Genomic DNA, 13,627 nt, shown 5'->3' with positions numbered 1-13,627 from the left:
ACAGCAACCGCCGGCTGTTTAAAATTATGGCAAGAACGCAGCTGCTGCAGCAGCCGTGTTCTTGGTATGACTGCTTTAGGACAGGCCTTTTTTTTTAACGGTGGGCGGTCCTGAAGCAGTTAAGTGAATAATATGGAAGTCCAGTGAAAACCCTTTTTTTTTTTTTTATATGGTGAGTAGAAGGCATAGAAACCTCTGTGTCAGGGTTTAATTGCGGGTTGGTGTTCCCATTGTGAAGATTCCAGTGGGGAAAGAGCAACCACATTTTTAGTTCATAAAATGGGGAAGAGATGTCAAGTTTTCTTTTTGCTATAGAAACTTTCCTCTCTGTGTGGTCTTCCGCTTCCATTTTATATTGTCGGGGTTGCCATAACACAGGAGGTAAGGGGAAAAATTAGTGTAAATTTATCTAGCGGAGTGACCGCTTTGACGGCAGACAGCAGTATAATCCTGACAGGTTCTAAACCTGTAATCTAAAGTGTGCTTTGAAGCAGTTCTTTCTAATGCCATAAAGATAAAAGTAAGCTGCTACATAATCAGTTTTTTTACAGCTGCCCCTATGGGTCAGGATCACATGCTGGTTATCACATATTCTTGATTACCATCCTACTCAAAACACCCAGCACGTATGCACTGACAACTTTGCCACTTTTGGCATTTAGATGTTGAGAACCAAGTGTACTGGACTGCTTCAGCACATCTTGTTCAAAACTTTCTTGTCCTCACTCGTTCATTAAGCAATGTCTCATTGATGCTTGCTGCTGTAAAAGAAAGCAGGGCAAACTCTGCACTCTGCACATCTTGATGGTGGTTCCAGCTATAATGCCCCCCTGTACCTACATAACTGTAGTAATCAGGTCTTTTCATGGTCTGTGGGTAAAATGGAGCTGCATCAAACATTATTTTAATTTTTTTTGTGGAATTGGAAAGGTTCAGAGCCTCTGTCAGGAAATTTACACTTGTCTTCTCTTCTGATGACACCCAGGGCATTGCTTGAGCTTAACTGTTTCCCATCCATATATTTAATTGAAGAATTTGTTAAGGGCCGTTGACAATGTTACTGAAACCCTATTGGATTCCACTTAGACATTTGTGTATATCATATTTAGCTCGCAAATTCCCTAGGCGTCAATGGTAAAGAAAGTTGGTATTCATTTTTACCCCAGTGCTGCCCGCTAAAACTTACCAAATTCTATCTGCATTTTTCCTAGAACAGACTTCTTAGCGCAGGAACTCCCCTTCTCCCTACCTCAAGTCCCATTTTGTAGGAATTAATGTAGTAATGTGGACTCAATGGGTCTGTGTCAGTAGTAAGAACTGGAGCCATGTCCTCACAGCCACCCATCAGTTTCGGACTTAGCTGAAAGTTTAAATTTAAGTGGTAGCTGTGAAGTTACTCTAAAAATTAGCAATAACATTTTGCTACAGCAGTTAGTTGCTCAAATTGTTATTTTGAGAATTGTAACTTATTCTGGACCGAATCATTAACTTTAGGGCCTTTTGTCGTCTTTTGTTCGTTTCAAATAGGTTTTGCAGTCCCATACAAATCTATGGGAATTTAAAACCTTTGTGAATCTGCTGAAATGCAGGTCAGAAGTAGTTCACCTGTAGGGCAATTGCACCTATTGATGAACTCTGCATGATCTTGGATGCATCAAACTCATGGCATGGACACAAGTCCAAAGCCTGTAGACACGGACTGCATAATAATTTCATATATTTAACCTGATATAGGGTTTTGACAAGATTATATGGTGTATATGCTGTTGAGCTAGGGAAAAACAGAACATTCTATCATACTTGCCTTGTAAATCTTAATTTCCTGGTGCCGTTCTATGGCTCCATACAAGTGGTAGTAGTCCTGTCCAATACCAACCCACAGGTCCCGTGCATAGCTATAAAATGTTTAAGCCCACTCCCTGTAAAATGCTAGGAATTAACTGAGTGTGTTAAGTATGCTGCCATGAATTGGGATCAGGAAAGTCACTGCGTGCCATATTGTGGTAGCCAGGCAGCAGAACTCTTAGTGCCCATTCACACTGGGCGTTTAATCGCGCGATTTCCACCGCGATATTGTGTAAATTTGCAGGGCAATATTGCGAGAAGTCGCCGTCCAATGATTTTCAATGGAGCTGTTCTATTGAACAGCTCCATGTCGCGGGTCGCTTGTGCGGGACCCTTTTTCCCGAGAATGCCGCACGATTTTTCTATTTTTGCATGGAGCCCGACGGTGAAGGTCGCGCGATCGTCGCTGGAACGTCGCCCCGAACAGTCGCGCCATCCCGGCCATGCGGGTCCGCTCGAGGCAAGTGTCGCTTAGTGTGAATGGGGCCTTAGAGCTATATTCTCCTTCATAGTCAGCCAATCTTAGTTTAGTTTGGTGTGCTAAGGGGGGGGCAGGATGTTGACAATGTCACATTAGATCCCAGATCTTGGAAATTCACTGCCAAAGCCATCTGCACGCCCAATTTTGTACCTCAGCACCCAAACCTTGAAAATTTACTGCTGCAGATGAGTGACCTTCGCATCCTCAGTGTCATATCATGGCCACCAAAACTTAGAGGTTCACTGCAGCCTCTGCTACTTCCTCTCTGCAACCAAGCATCCCTCATCAGCAAACCTTGGAGATTCACTTTTGAATTGCTATCCCGCTCTCTGATGGTAAGACTGTATTGTCAAGGTTGCAAGAACAAAACTGAGCGCCCCAGCAAACAGAGTGAAGATAAAACTTGTTTTCGTAAAACACGTACTTGCAAACAATTACTTGAATCGGGGTATATAACCAGGTGAGACCACCTCCTGAGGCAAAAGCAGGTAACAGCAACTGTTGCTACATCAACTGTTGGCATCAGGAGAGTCCGCAACAGATTTGAAATCTATCCAGAAGGGACACTGTCATGTATGTTTTGGGTTGCAAGGTTCACTGCTAAGGTAGCTTTGTCTTCTTTAAGAAAATATTGTCTTGATTGTTTAGTCAAGGACAAGTTCAAGACTGTGAGTCCTTGGCTTTTGGCTTCTCATCATCCTAAGGTTCCAGTATCACAGAATCCATTATCTGTCCTGTAACAAGATGAACACCATAAAAGATTCCTAGGCTCAAGATATGATTCATTCTGATTCATCTGAAGCTAACGATGATAGAGAGTGAGGAAGGTAAAGGTACAGGAACGGTCATGTCCTCAGTCTGCTAAACCAAGGAAAAGTCAGTGTATGTAAACCTTACAAGGTACTTCTCTTATTTATTCAATTTTGATCTGTTAAATATACCAAAGCTTTTTAAGTGCAAAAAAAACTATTTTGATCCTTAAAGAAATCCTGTTAGTTCCTAACTACCTTCACTGAAATGGGGAGACACATTTTTTTGAAGTACCCTCCCAGGCGCCTGGCTGGATAAATTCACCCTGAAAAAGAAGCATGCCAAACCCTGATTACATCTGACCTGTTCTCATCTGATGGGTCTACATTGTCCCTAAACACAGGCCTGTGTTTTGATACTTCAGCAACTGAGGAATCTACATTCCTTAAAGCTTCATTTTTTATTTATTTTTTATTATGTTCATCCGTCTTAACGGTGGAAGCTCTCCCTACATCTTAGCTATATGTGCGTCAAAGCTGGAGCTCTGCAAGGTTCCTTTTTTTTCTCCCCCACTGTTTCTCCTGCGTGCACTGTTCATTTTTTGTGAAAATTTGTGAAAATTATGAGGTAAGTATGATATATAATTTCCCTTTTCCTGGCGCCAGCATGGCAGCATATATCTAGCTACATGGGAGGGTATGCACAAACACATTTACAAGGAAAGGGATAAAGCTACTGCTTTCCTGCCAAAATCTGCAGGATCTATCCAGTAATGTTGTAGGTCGATGTCATAAGAGGGCCTGTTGGCTTTCCAGCAAAGGGTTTCCATTCACACTACTATGAATGCTGCCCAAGAAGTTTCTTGTGGAATGTACAAAAATCACTTGTTGTGGTTCTAGCTTGGCCACCTTTTATAGGCTCTCTGTATAAGCTTTGACAATCCATGATGCCATCATCTGCGCAGATGATTTGTTCCCTTTGCTGACTCTAGAAGGAGTTAGAAACAGTATTTCCGACTGGCACTGTGATTGTCTTCTTTATTGGATGGGCAAGAAACCTGGGAATTAGCAGAAACTGGGAAAAGACATACACTAGTTTGGAGCACAAGGGCTGAATCCAGCATCCACTCTGTCTCCACTCTGTCCACCCCCAGTGAAGGATACCTTGCAAAGAATCTTTGATCTCTTTGCTTCTCCTGAGAAATGAGAGACAATTTCTGGCATCCCCTAGACTTGCAGAGTGACTGGAATACTTCCTTGGCATCAGAAAGAATATTGCACCATGCCTGCTTCTACATGGGGTCTACCACCCATGCTTTTAGGTACAGTTTTTAGTGGGGATGCACCGAATTTTCGGCCACCGAAGCATATTGGCCGAAAAATGGTACTTTGGGCAAAATGCAAATTCAGTCATTTATGACATGGCACAGTATTGACTAAAACATCTCTCCTGCTTTCAGTACTCTTGTTTTGCCAGGCAATCCAGAGCCGGCATTCCACATGCCCCAAAGCAGTTTTTTTGAGGCCTTGGATAATGGGCAGGAGAGCTTGTGTTGGTGCACTCTGGAGAGATCTTTATGAGCTCCTTTTATATCTCAGGCTATATTTACGGCTTAATGCGCAGAGATTTGTACCTGAGGTGATCATTAGTGGACCGAAAGCAGAGTTTGCTGCTAAAGGCGTACTGGGGTGTAAAAACTGCCAGCAGACACCACTTTGGCATTGCGAGTGCACTTATAAACACATGCCCCCTCCCTTGTAGCTAATCTGAGGAGTTTACCAGGATCCATGATAGCCACTGGGTCAAAAATCACGGACTGCACATGCTCCAGTGGTTGCGTCATTTCGGGTCATGGCGTCTCTAATGGCCCGCACTTCTGAAAGTTTGCTGATGCACTCTGAAACCGTGCAACCACAGGTAGATGAAAAAACAATCATGGGGGTCTCCAAAGCTGAAGCAAGTCACAGGGGCATACTGACATACCACCAAAACATGGGGAAAAATAGCAAGGAGGCTTAGAGACTAAAAGAGCACTTGACTACACTACCATATGCTGGAATGAGACCTGCAAAAACAATTCCCCCAATAGATCCACAGAAGGGATTCCCTACCTTATCAGAACATTTAGGACCTAAGGTGAGGAGAGGCTGGACCTGTGCGAATAACTACCAAAGGGTGCAGGTAAGAGTTTCTGCTCATTCACACTGATCGTGAGGACAAAAAAACGGAATGGGCTGTTGCCCATGGTTGAGCTTAGAAGTCATGCACTGGTCTTATGGGTTGCTTGTGGGTGGTGCTACTACCACATACTATATATACTGCCATATTGGTGCCAGGAAGTACATTTTGTATGATGTGTTTAGAGTAAATACCCATGTAATGCAGTAAATGATTTTCTAAAGTGACATCTTTCTCCACCTCATGACAGTGATGGTGGACGGGCCTGGCGATTGATTGCTTGGCCCAATGAATGCATCAAGGGCAAACTTGCAGAGACTCTTTAGGTTTTTTAACTTCAACTCCTTACAAGTAATCTATCATTTTATTTTGTGAATGAACAAAACGACATTTTAACCTGTTTGTGGCAGTGTTTGTTTTTGTCATTTTTATCTAACTGATGCATTTCAGTCTTCTGCAGTACATTGCACAGAATTCAGGATTCCGGAAGGCAGCCACAGGATACTGACCACAAAAGTGACTGCCAACAGCTCTCGAAAAATTCCATATGCACATAAACATTTTCCACTTTCATCACAGATGTTTTGGAATTTCAGAAGAGTGAGAATACCCTAGCTTATCCCTGGGGGGGGGAGGAGGAAGGGGGGGCTTTTGTCAAACCACCTTTTGCTTTCTTCATTGTAGTATAATTTACAATGTTTGCATATGTTGGCTATTATATGTTACACTAAATCTGTGATGAGTGTTGGTTAAGCATTCCCCTTGTTAGAATGTCATTTTTTTTTAAATCACTTTAAAAATACATTTAAGAATGCACTTCATTCTTGGTCCTTTCATTTCATGTCTTATATGATTTTATTAAGGCTACTAGCCTTTTAATATAATTTAAAGGATGCCGTGTGCTTCCCCACAAAAACTCTTATTTTTGTGGGGAAGCACATCAGTGTCATATCATGGCCACCAAAACTTAGAGGTTCACTGCAGCCTCTGCTACTTCCTCTCTGCAACCAAGCATCCCTCATCAGCAAACCTTGGAGATTCACTTTTGAATTGCTATCCCGCTCTCTGATGGTAAGACTGTATTGTCAAGGTTGCAAGAACAAAACTGAGCGCCCCAGCAAACAGAGTGAAGATAAAACTTGTTTTCGTAAAACACGTACTTGCAAACAATTACTTGAATCGGGGTATATAACCAGGTGAGACCACCTCCTGAGGCAAAAGCAGGTAACAGCAACTGTTGCTACATCAACTGTTGGCATCAGGAGAGTCCGCAACAGATTTGAAATCTATCCAGAAGGGACACTGTCATGTATGTTTTGGGTTGCAAGGTTCACTGCTAAGGTAGCTTTGTCTTCTTTAAGAAAATATTGTCTTGATTGTTTAGTCAAGGACAAGTTCAAGACTGTGAGTCCTTGGCTTTTGGCTTCTCATCATCCTAAGGTTCCAGTATCACAGAATCCATTATCTGTCCTGTAACAAGATGAACACCATAAAAGATTCCTAGGCTCAAGATATGATTCATTCTGATTCATCTGAAGCTAACGATGATAGAGAGTGAGGAAGGTAAAGGTACAGGAACGGTCATGTCCTCAGTCTGCTAAACCAAGGAAAAGTCAGTGTATGTAAACCTTACAAGGTACTTCTCTTATTTATTCAATTTTGATCTGTTAAATATACCAAAGCTTTTTAAGTGCAAAAAAAACTATTTTGATCCTTAAAGAAATCCTGTTAGTTCCTAACTACCTTCACTGAAATGGCAATGCTGCACTGAAATCTCCAAAAAATATTATTAGTGCTGCCTAAGTTTTCTCTTCAGAACACCTGCTGACAACACTGCTCCTCCATAGACACCGTACAGTGACTGAGTTGTGTTCAAAGGTAGCCATGGTATAGTACATAATTATTGTGTCCAATGAGGAAAAACAACTATAAAGGTAAGTAACAGTACCTTTTACAACTGTTATTCCCTAAAAAAAATGTTGTCCAAGTGTAATCCTGGCCTAGTTACCATTTATCAATGAAGGTTTTCACATTTTAGGACTTTTGAGAACCTGTTTGGGTGGTCTGTTATGGAGTTTTTATCTTTTTAGGGAAAACCTTCTGAGTTTTTTAAATATCAGTCGTACAGCTATTTCCCATTCCTCAACAACAGGCCAGGCAGGAAAGCCAGCTAGATCTACAGTGGGGCAAAACAGTATTTAGTCAGCCGCCAAATTTGTTAAAGAGGTACTAAGATATTTAACAATCACTTTTTAAGATTTTTCCAGACTTACTTAGAAAAGAGAAGAAAATTGCAACCTTTACCTAAACTTATGATAAAGAAGAACTTTATTTGTGCATGGCTTTTTCCTTTAACCATAGCAGTTGCAGCTGAAAGTAAGAACTATGTTATCAGGAGCAGTGAGGACCTACCAGGACTCTTTAAAAATTTGAAATTTCCCTGCCAACATCCCTGGATGGACAGATATACAGTTGGGCAAAAAAGTATTTAGTCAGCCACTAATTGTGCAAGTTCTCCCACTTAAAAAGAGAGAGAGAGGCCTGTAATTGGCATCATAGGTAGACCTCAACTGTGAGAGACAAAATGAGAAAACAAATCCAGACAAATCACATTGGCTGATTTGGAACAAATTTATTTGCAAATTATGGTGGAAAATAAGTATTTGGTCAATATCAAAAGGTCATCTCAAAAGTGTCCTGTACGTCTTCACAAGGTTGGCACAGACTGTTGCTGGTATGTTGGCCCATTCCTCCATGCAGATCTCCTCTAGAGCAGTGATGTTTTGGGGCTGTCGCTGGGCAACACCGACTTTCAACTACCTCCAAAAGTTTTCTATGGGGTTGAGATCTGGAGACTGGCTAGGCCACTCCAGGACCTTGAAATGCTTCTTACGAAGCCACTCTTTCGTTGCCCGGGAGTATTTTTAATGCACAACCTGTTATCTAGGTTCTAGTGGTACTGCATGACCTTTTTGAGCTGAACAAGTTTTCAAGGAAACCTATACTCAGAGACATACATACCTTTTCTTCTGAAAATACTAGCTTACCGCATGTTATGCTGAGCCATTGGCTTTAGTAGGTTTGATTTTTACACCAATCCATCCTGTGGCTTACTTCCAGAGCACCAGGTAAATGACTCAATTACAACAGCAACCTACAAGTTCCTATCTACAGAATTCCTTGAAATAAAAAAAACGTTGTGAGTCTCGGACAATAGTATGTTTTTATTAAAAACTGAAACTTATGGGCGTGGCTTGCAGCTCAATGTAGTCCTGCTGCCGAGAGCTCTCCGTACAAATCCTGAGTTATCCTCAGTTACATACCTTTCTGTGCTTTGTTACTGCTCTGGCCGGTTCGGTAACAATTGCGGAGTCGGGTGAGGACAGTTGGAACTCGCGTGCTCCTCTCCCCGCCGCGAGATTACTAAAAAGAAAGATGTGGCTGCATCGATGGGTCTTGCTCTCCAAGATGGTGCCGGATCACACGTGGCCCTGCTCACTCCTAACAAGCAGGCGTGTGAGCATAGCCGAGATGCCGCGGACCACCTTGAACGATTTGCCAGGCAAATAGATAGCCCGGGGAAGCAGCCAAAAGCCTCATCCTCGAGAAGCCACAGTTCGTCCAGACATGACTCTTGACAGTCAGTAGGAATCCATGGACACTGAGTACGGCCTCTAAACTACTTAAAAGCACTAAGTCGACCAAAGTTAAAGCTAAGACACAGGAACCCACTATGTCGGACATATAGGGGGTGATTTACTAACCTGAACACACGCACGCACCAGGTGCGTGTGATTTTCACACAGCAAAACGTATTTATCAACCAAAAAGTCTCTAAAAGCATATTTCCACTAATGCCATATATGGAAAAATCATGCACATGATGCATATATAATGCTGCTTCACAGTTTAGACAAAAATGGTTAGCTCATGCATTTACATTTCTGCATTCATCAACGCAAGCAACACAACATAGAGCTAATTTACACAACATCACCTTGCAATTCAATGCTTGGCTTTGCACAACACACCTGCTGGGTGTGTACACACTACAAAGGTGTTTAGATTCCACCCATAGATCATGATGGGAGGGAACACACTACAGAGGTGTATACATGTTCGTGGTGTGTTTATAAGGTTAGTAAATCAACCCCATAGTCTGGCATACAGTCCTGCAATGACTCGCTTACTTCACTCACTGACCAAGTTCAGGGTATGCGTGCTGATATATCCTTTCTCCGACATGACCTTCACAAGGTCAGAGAGAGAACATCTGGCCTGGAAGGGAGAGTTGGTGACCTTGAGGATTCTACTAACCCCTTACTGGCTGATGTTAAATTAGCTATGCAACGCACCTTTGCCAACTCCAACAAAGCTGACGATATAGAGAACCGTCTTTGCATAAATAATATTTGTGTGATGGGAATCCCTGAAAGAATCTCTCTCCCCTCTATTTGCAGAGAAAAGGGCTCATAGAGTCCGCTCTCGCCCTCTCCCTACTGGAATTAGGCTTCTAAATTACAGGGATCAAGAACACATCCTTCGCAAGGCTGGAGAGAAAGGCAAAATCTCTATTGCAGGTTCAAAAGTGATGCTGTTCCTGGACTTCTCTCAGGAAATTCAAAAGAAACAAGCTAGATTTCAGGATATTAAAAACGTCTACAACTTAATTTTCTGTATTCAATGATCTATGCTGCTAAATTGAGGGTGGTGGCCGATGGGGAGACACATTTTTTTGAAGTACCCTCCCAGGCGCCTGGCTGGATAAATTCACCCTGAAAAAGAAGCATGCCAAACCCTGATTACATCTGACCTGTTCTCATCTGATGGGTCTACATTGTCCCTAAACACAGGCCTGTGTTTTGATACTTCAGCAACTGAGGAATCTACATTCCTTAAAGCTTCATTTTTTATTTATTTTTTATTATGTTCATCCGTCTTAACGGTGGAAGCTCTCCCTACATCTTAGCTATATGTGCGTCAAAGCTGGAGCTCTGCAAGGTTCCTTTTTTTTCTCCCCCACTGTTTCTCCTGCGTGCACTGTTCATTTTTTGTTTTGAGTGCTCATTTTTGACTTTTGTTTTTTTGTCTTCTGAAAACTAATATATAGAAACATAATGTATCTATTCCTAAAAGAATGTTTCTGATCGTTGTTGGAACGATCAGAAAACCTTTAGTGACAGCTGATCCTAAAATGCTGCAGGATCAGTGTTACTAAGGGTGCCCACACACCTTACGATAATCGTGGGAAATCCCGCGATCGTACGATTATCGTAAGGTGTGTGGAAGCCGTGCGACCTCTACTACTGTAAGGTCGCACGACTTTAAACTTACGGACATGTTCGAAAACCCGCCGAGCATCATACGATGTTCGGCGGGTTTAAAATGATATATTTAAATATATTTTTATACTATTATTTATATAAAAATTGACCCCTTACAATGAAAATCTGCAGCTGAGCTGCAGATTTGTTTTTCACCCTAAGGGGTAAATTTAAAAAAAAAAAACCCTCATGACAGTGATGTACAAAGTATGTCGCTGTCACTAAGTGTGACACTTCGTGACAGTGACATTGTATGCCAGGTGACCACTTTTAGCTTTGGAGAAAAAAGATTAAAATGTTAGTTTAAAACAGCTAAAATACAAGAATGTATTTATTGCATTTTTTTTTAGCTGTGCTGTTTTTGTAAAAAATACTACAAATCAAAACTGGGGGAAAAAGTGTTTTCTTTACGTTTTTTTTATATTTTATTTGTCCTAAGTGAGGCGTTAGGTACCCACATATAAACAGAAACAGAAACAGGAACCATACCGCACTCCTTACCGAGATTCCCACTTGATGAAGATGGGTACTCGAAATGACTGCGGATGGCACCGCCACACATGAACAATAGAAAAATGTCACCAGCACACCATAAGTTGAAAAAGCAAAATATTTTATTGCCAATAGCTGTATCTCACTGGCAAGCGCTTTCGGTGGCCTCGCAGGGTCCCCTTCATCAGGCTTAGAGATAACAGTGAAGTGAAAGACATACAACAATATATACCTAGACATACCAATCAACTGAGTGCTGTGAAACCACTCCCATCCACCTAGGGCGTCGGTATGACGTCACACCTGCCGTTAAGTATTTGAAAAGGACGTGTGCAGAATGATGTAAATACCAGCCATATCTATTGAACCATCAAGGCCGTGACACACTGCAGGCGAAGCAGCGCGGAGCGGGGGCGCGCTGCCTTTGCGAGCAGTGTGTCATGTAATTTTCTGCTTGGCACCTCAGCTTGCGAGAGCTCGCGGAGCTGAGCGTGCCGAGATGAATAATTTCAACTTCAGCCAATCGGCTTGCGCGTATAAACCAGCGCGTCGCGATGCGACAGCTGGCAGGTTGTTACGGAAGAGCCGATTGGCTGAAGGTGCTGTCAATCATCTGACTGCACTCAGCTCACACACTGCACGCAAAGCTCCGTGCCGGATAGCTTTGCTTCACTCTGCACAGCTTCGCGTGCAGTGTGTCACGGCCTTCAGTGACTCCCAACAGCACATATAAGTGTGACTCATCCAGTAGCAAAATACATAGTCTGGGTTAGAGACAGTAAGATGAAGTGCAGAGCGGTATCAAGTGTCAGGGCTGCGAGCGCACCGGGAATGAAGCGGTGCTGGTTGCCTGGGCAACATGACGCTATACAGCGGCTCTTAACATCCAGAGCTGTGGCCGCTTGACCCGCCCACTGGCGCATGTGCCGTGTGGGTACAGGGGCGTCTCGTCCGCTCGCTGATCTGACAGCTGTCCCACTGCACAGTATGGATCAGTAGCCCAGGGGCTCACAATGCGAATTATACCTTGAGCGTTGGAGTGATAGTAAGCCACTCATACAGTCAGTTTGATCATAAAAATGAGATCAAACGCTGGCTGTTAGGTGTATAATTACTGTGGGAGGTGCCCAATGTAAAAAAAGGCTGTAATGAAACCCTATAACAGAAACAGGCAATAATGAAGCCTTATGGCAGAAATGCAATAGTATATCAATCAACAATGCACCTATAATGCAACCGCCTATGCACCGTTTGCACATGTCCATAATATAAAGAGGGTTGCTCTGCCCCACTCGGACAGTGCCCCCCTGTGTGTTATTGAGATTTAAAAGTTTACTATGTACAGATGAAATGATTGCATTACAACAACAACATTGTGTACAGGGTATGCAAAATCCACTAGGCAGGAAAATTATGGATGGAGCAACAAATATAAGTGACATATAAGTGAAAACCCAAAGTGATAATTAATGTGTGTGTGAGAATAAAAAAAAAAATTAATCCCAGAGCTGCCGTCTGAGTCACAGTTTATTGCCAGGTATTGTCTTCAACCCAAGCATATCTGATATAGAGATTGCCTCTATAGATTTTTCAATTGCCATCACTAACAACACGTTTTTGACATCTGTATACTCTAAACCCACAGATAGGAATACAATCTACACTACAATAGTGCCCACCCCCAACACTTGAGAGACAATTTGCTGGTCTCGAGGGTCATGCGTATTTGCTCAGACCATAGTGTGCGTGCACAACAGATTGAACGCATGTATGATACATTTAGAGAAAGGGGGTATCCCATTGAGGTCATTGAGCAGGCACTTACTAAAGCCACAGAAGTGACATTCGTATAGCCATAGGGAAATTGTCTAAAGGAGAGGAGTTAGATCTCAACAAGCCTGTTCAATTTGCCACAGAGAAGCATCAAACACACGAACTCAAAGGCATGGTGATAGAACAGGTGCATAGACATCCTAGAGGTGGCAATAGAGCCAAAATGTTTCTCCAAAGAGAGGCACATTGGATCTACACACTAGATGCAGTGTATCCCAAGGGCCTCAATGTCAATCTGACTTACCTGTTTCTTGGAGGAGAGATAAAGGGTTTTGGCAAACAGTGCAGCGGTGAGCCTACTGCTTCCCTTGGTATTCAGAGGGACACGGAGACAAAGACAAAAACTCATAAATACACAGTGGGCCGCATGAGTTACAACTACTCTTATGTAAAGTTCTATTTATCTCAACTCCTACATATGTGCCTTGGCCTTATTCTTTGTTCTTGTGGTGTATTTGTTGTGACTATTACTTTGTATTTGTTTCTTCTTTTATATTGTTTGTGCTTCTTGTTTAATTGAACAATTGAGCAAGCACAGTGGTGTAGTGGTTAACGCTTCTGCCTTGCAGCACTGGTGGTTCCCGGTTCGACTCCCAGCCAGGTCACTATCTGCAAGGAGTTTGCATGTTCTCCCTGTGCTTGCGTGGGTTTCCTCCGAGTAGTCCGGTTTCCTCTCACATTCCAAAGACATGCTGGAAGGTTAATTGGCTCCTCTCTAAGTTGG

The sequence above is a fragment of the Nanorana parkeri genome, unplaced genomic scaffold (assembly GCF_000935625.1).
Source record: "Nanorana parkeri isolate BGI_ZX_2015 unplaced genomic scaffold, ASM93562v1 scaffold77, whole genome shotgun sequence".
In the NCBI taxonomy this organism is placed as follows: domain Eukaryota; kingdom Metazoa; phylum Chordata; class Amphibia; order Anura; family Dicroglossidae; genus Nanorana; species Nanorana parkeri.
The sequence above is the reverse complement of the archived record's forward strand: the minus strand, read 5'-3'. Positions refer to the sequence as shown.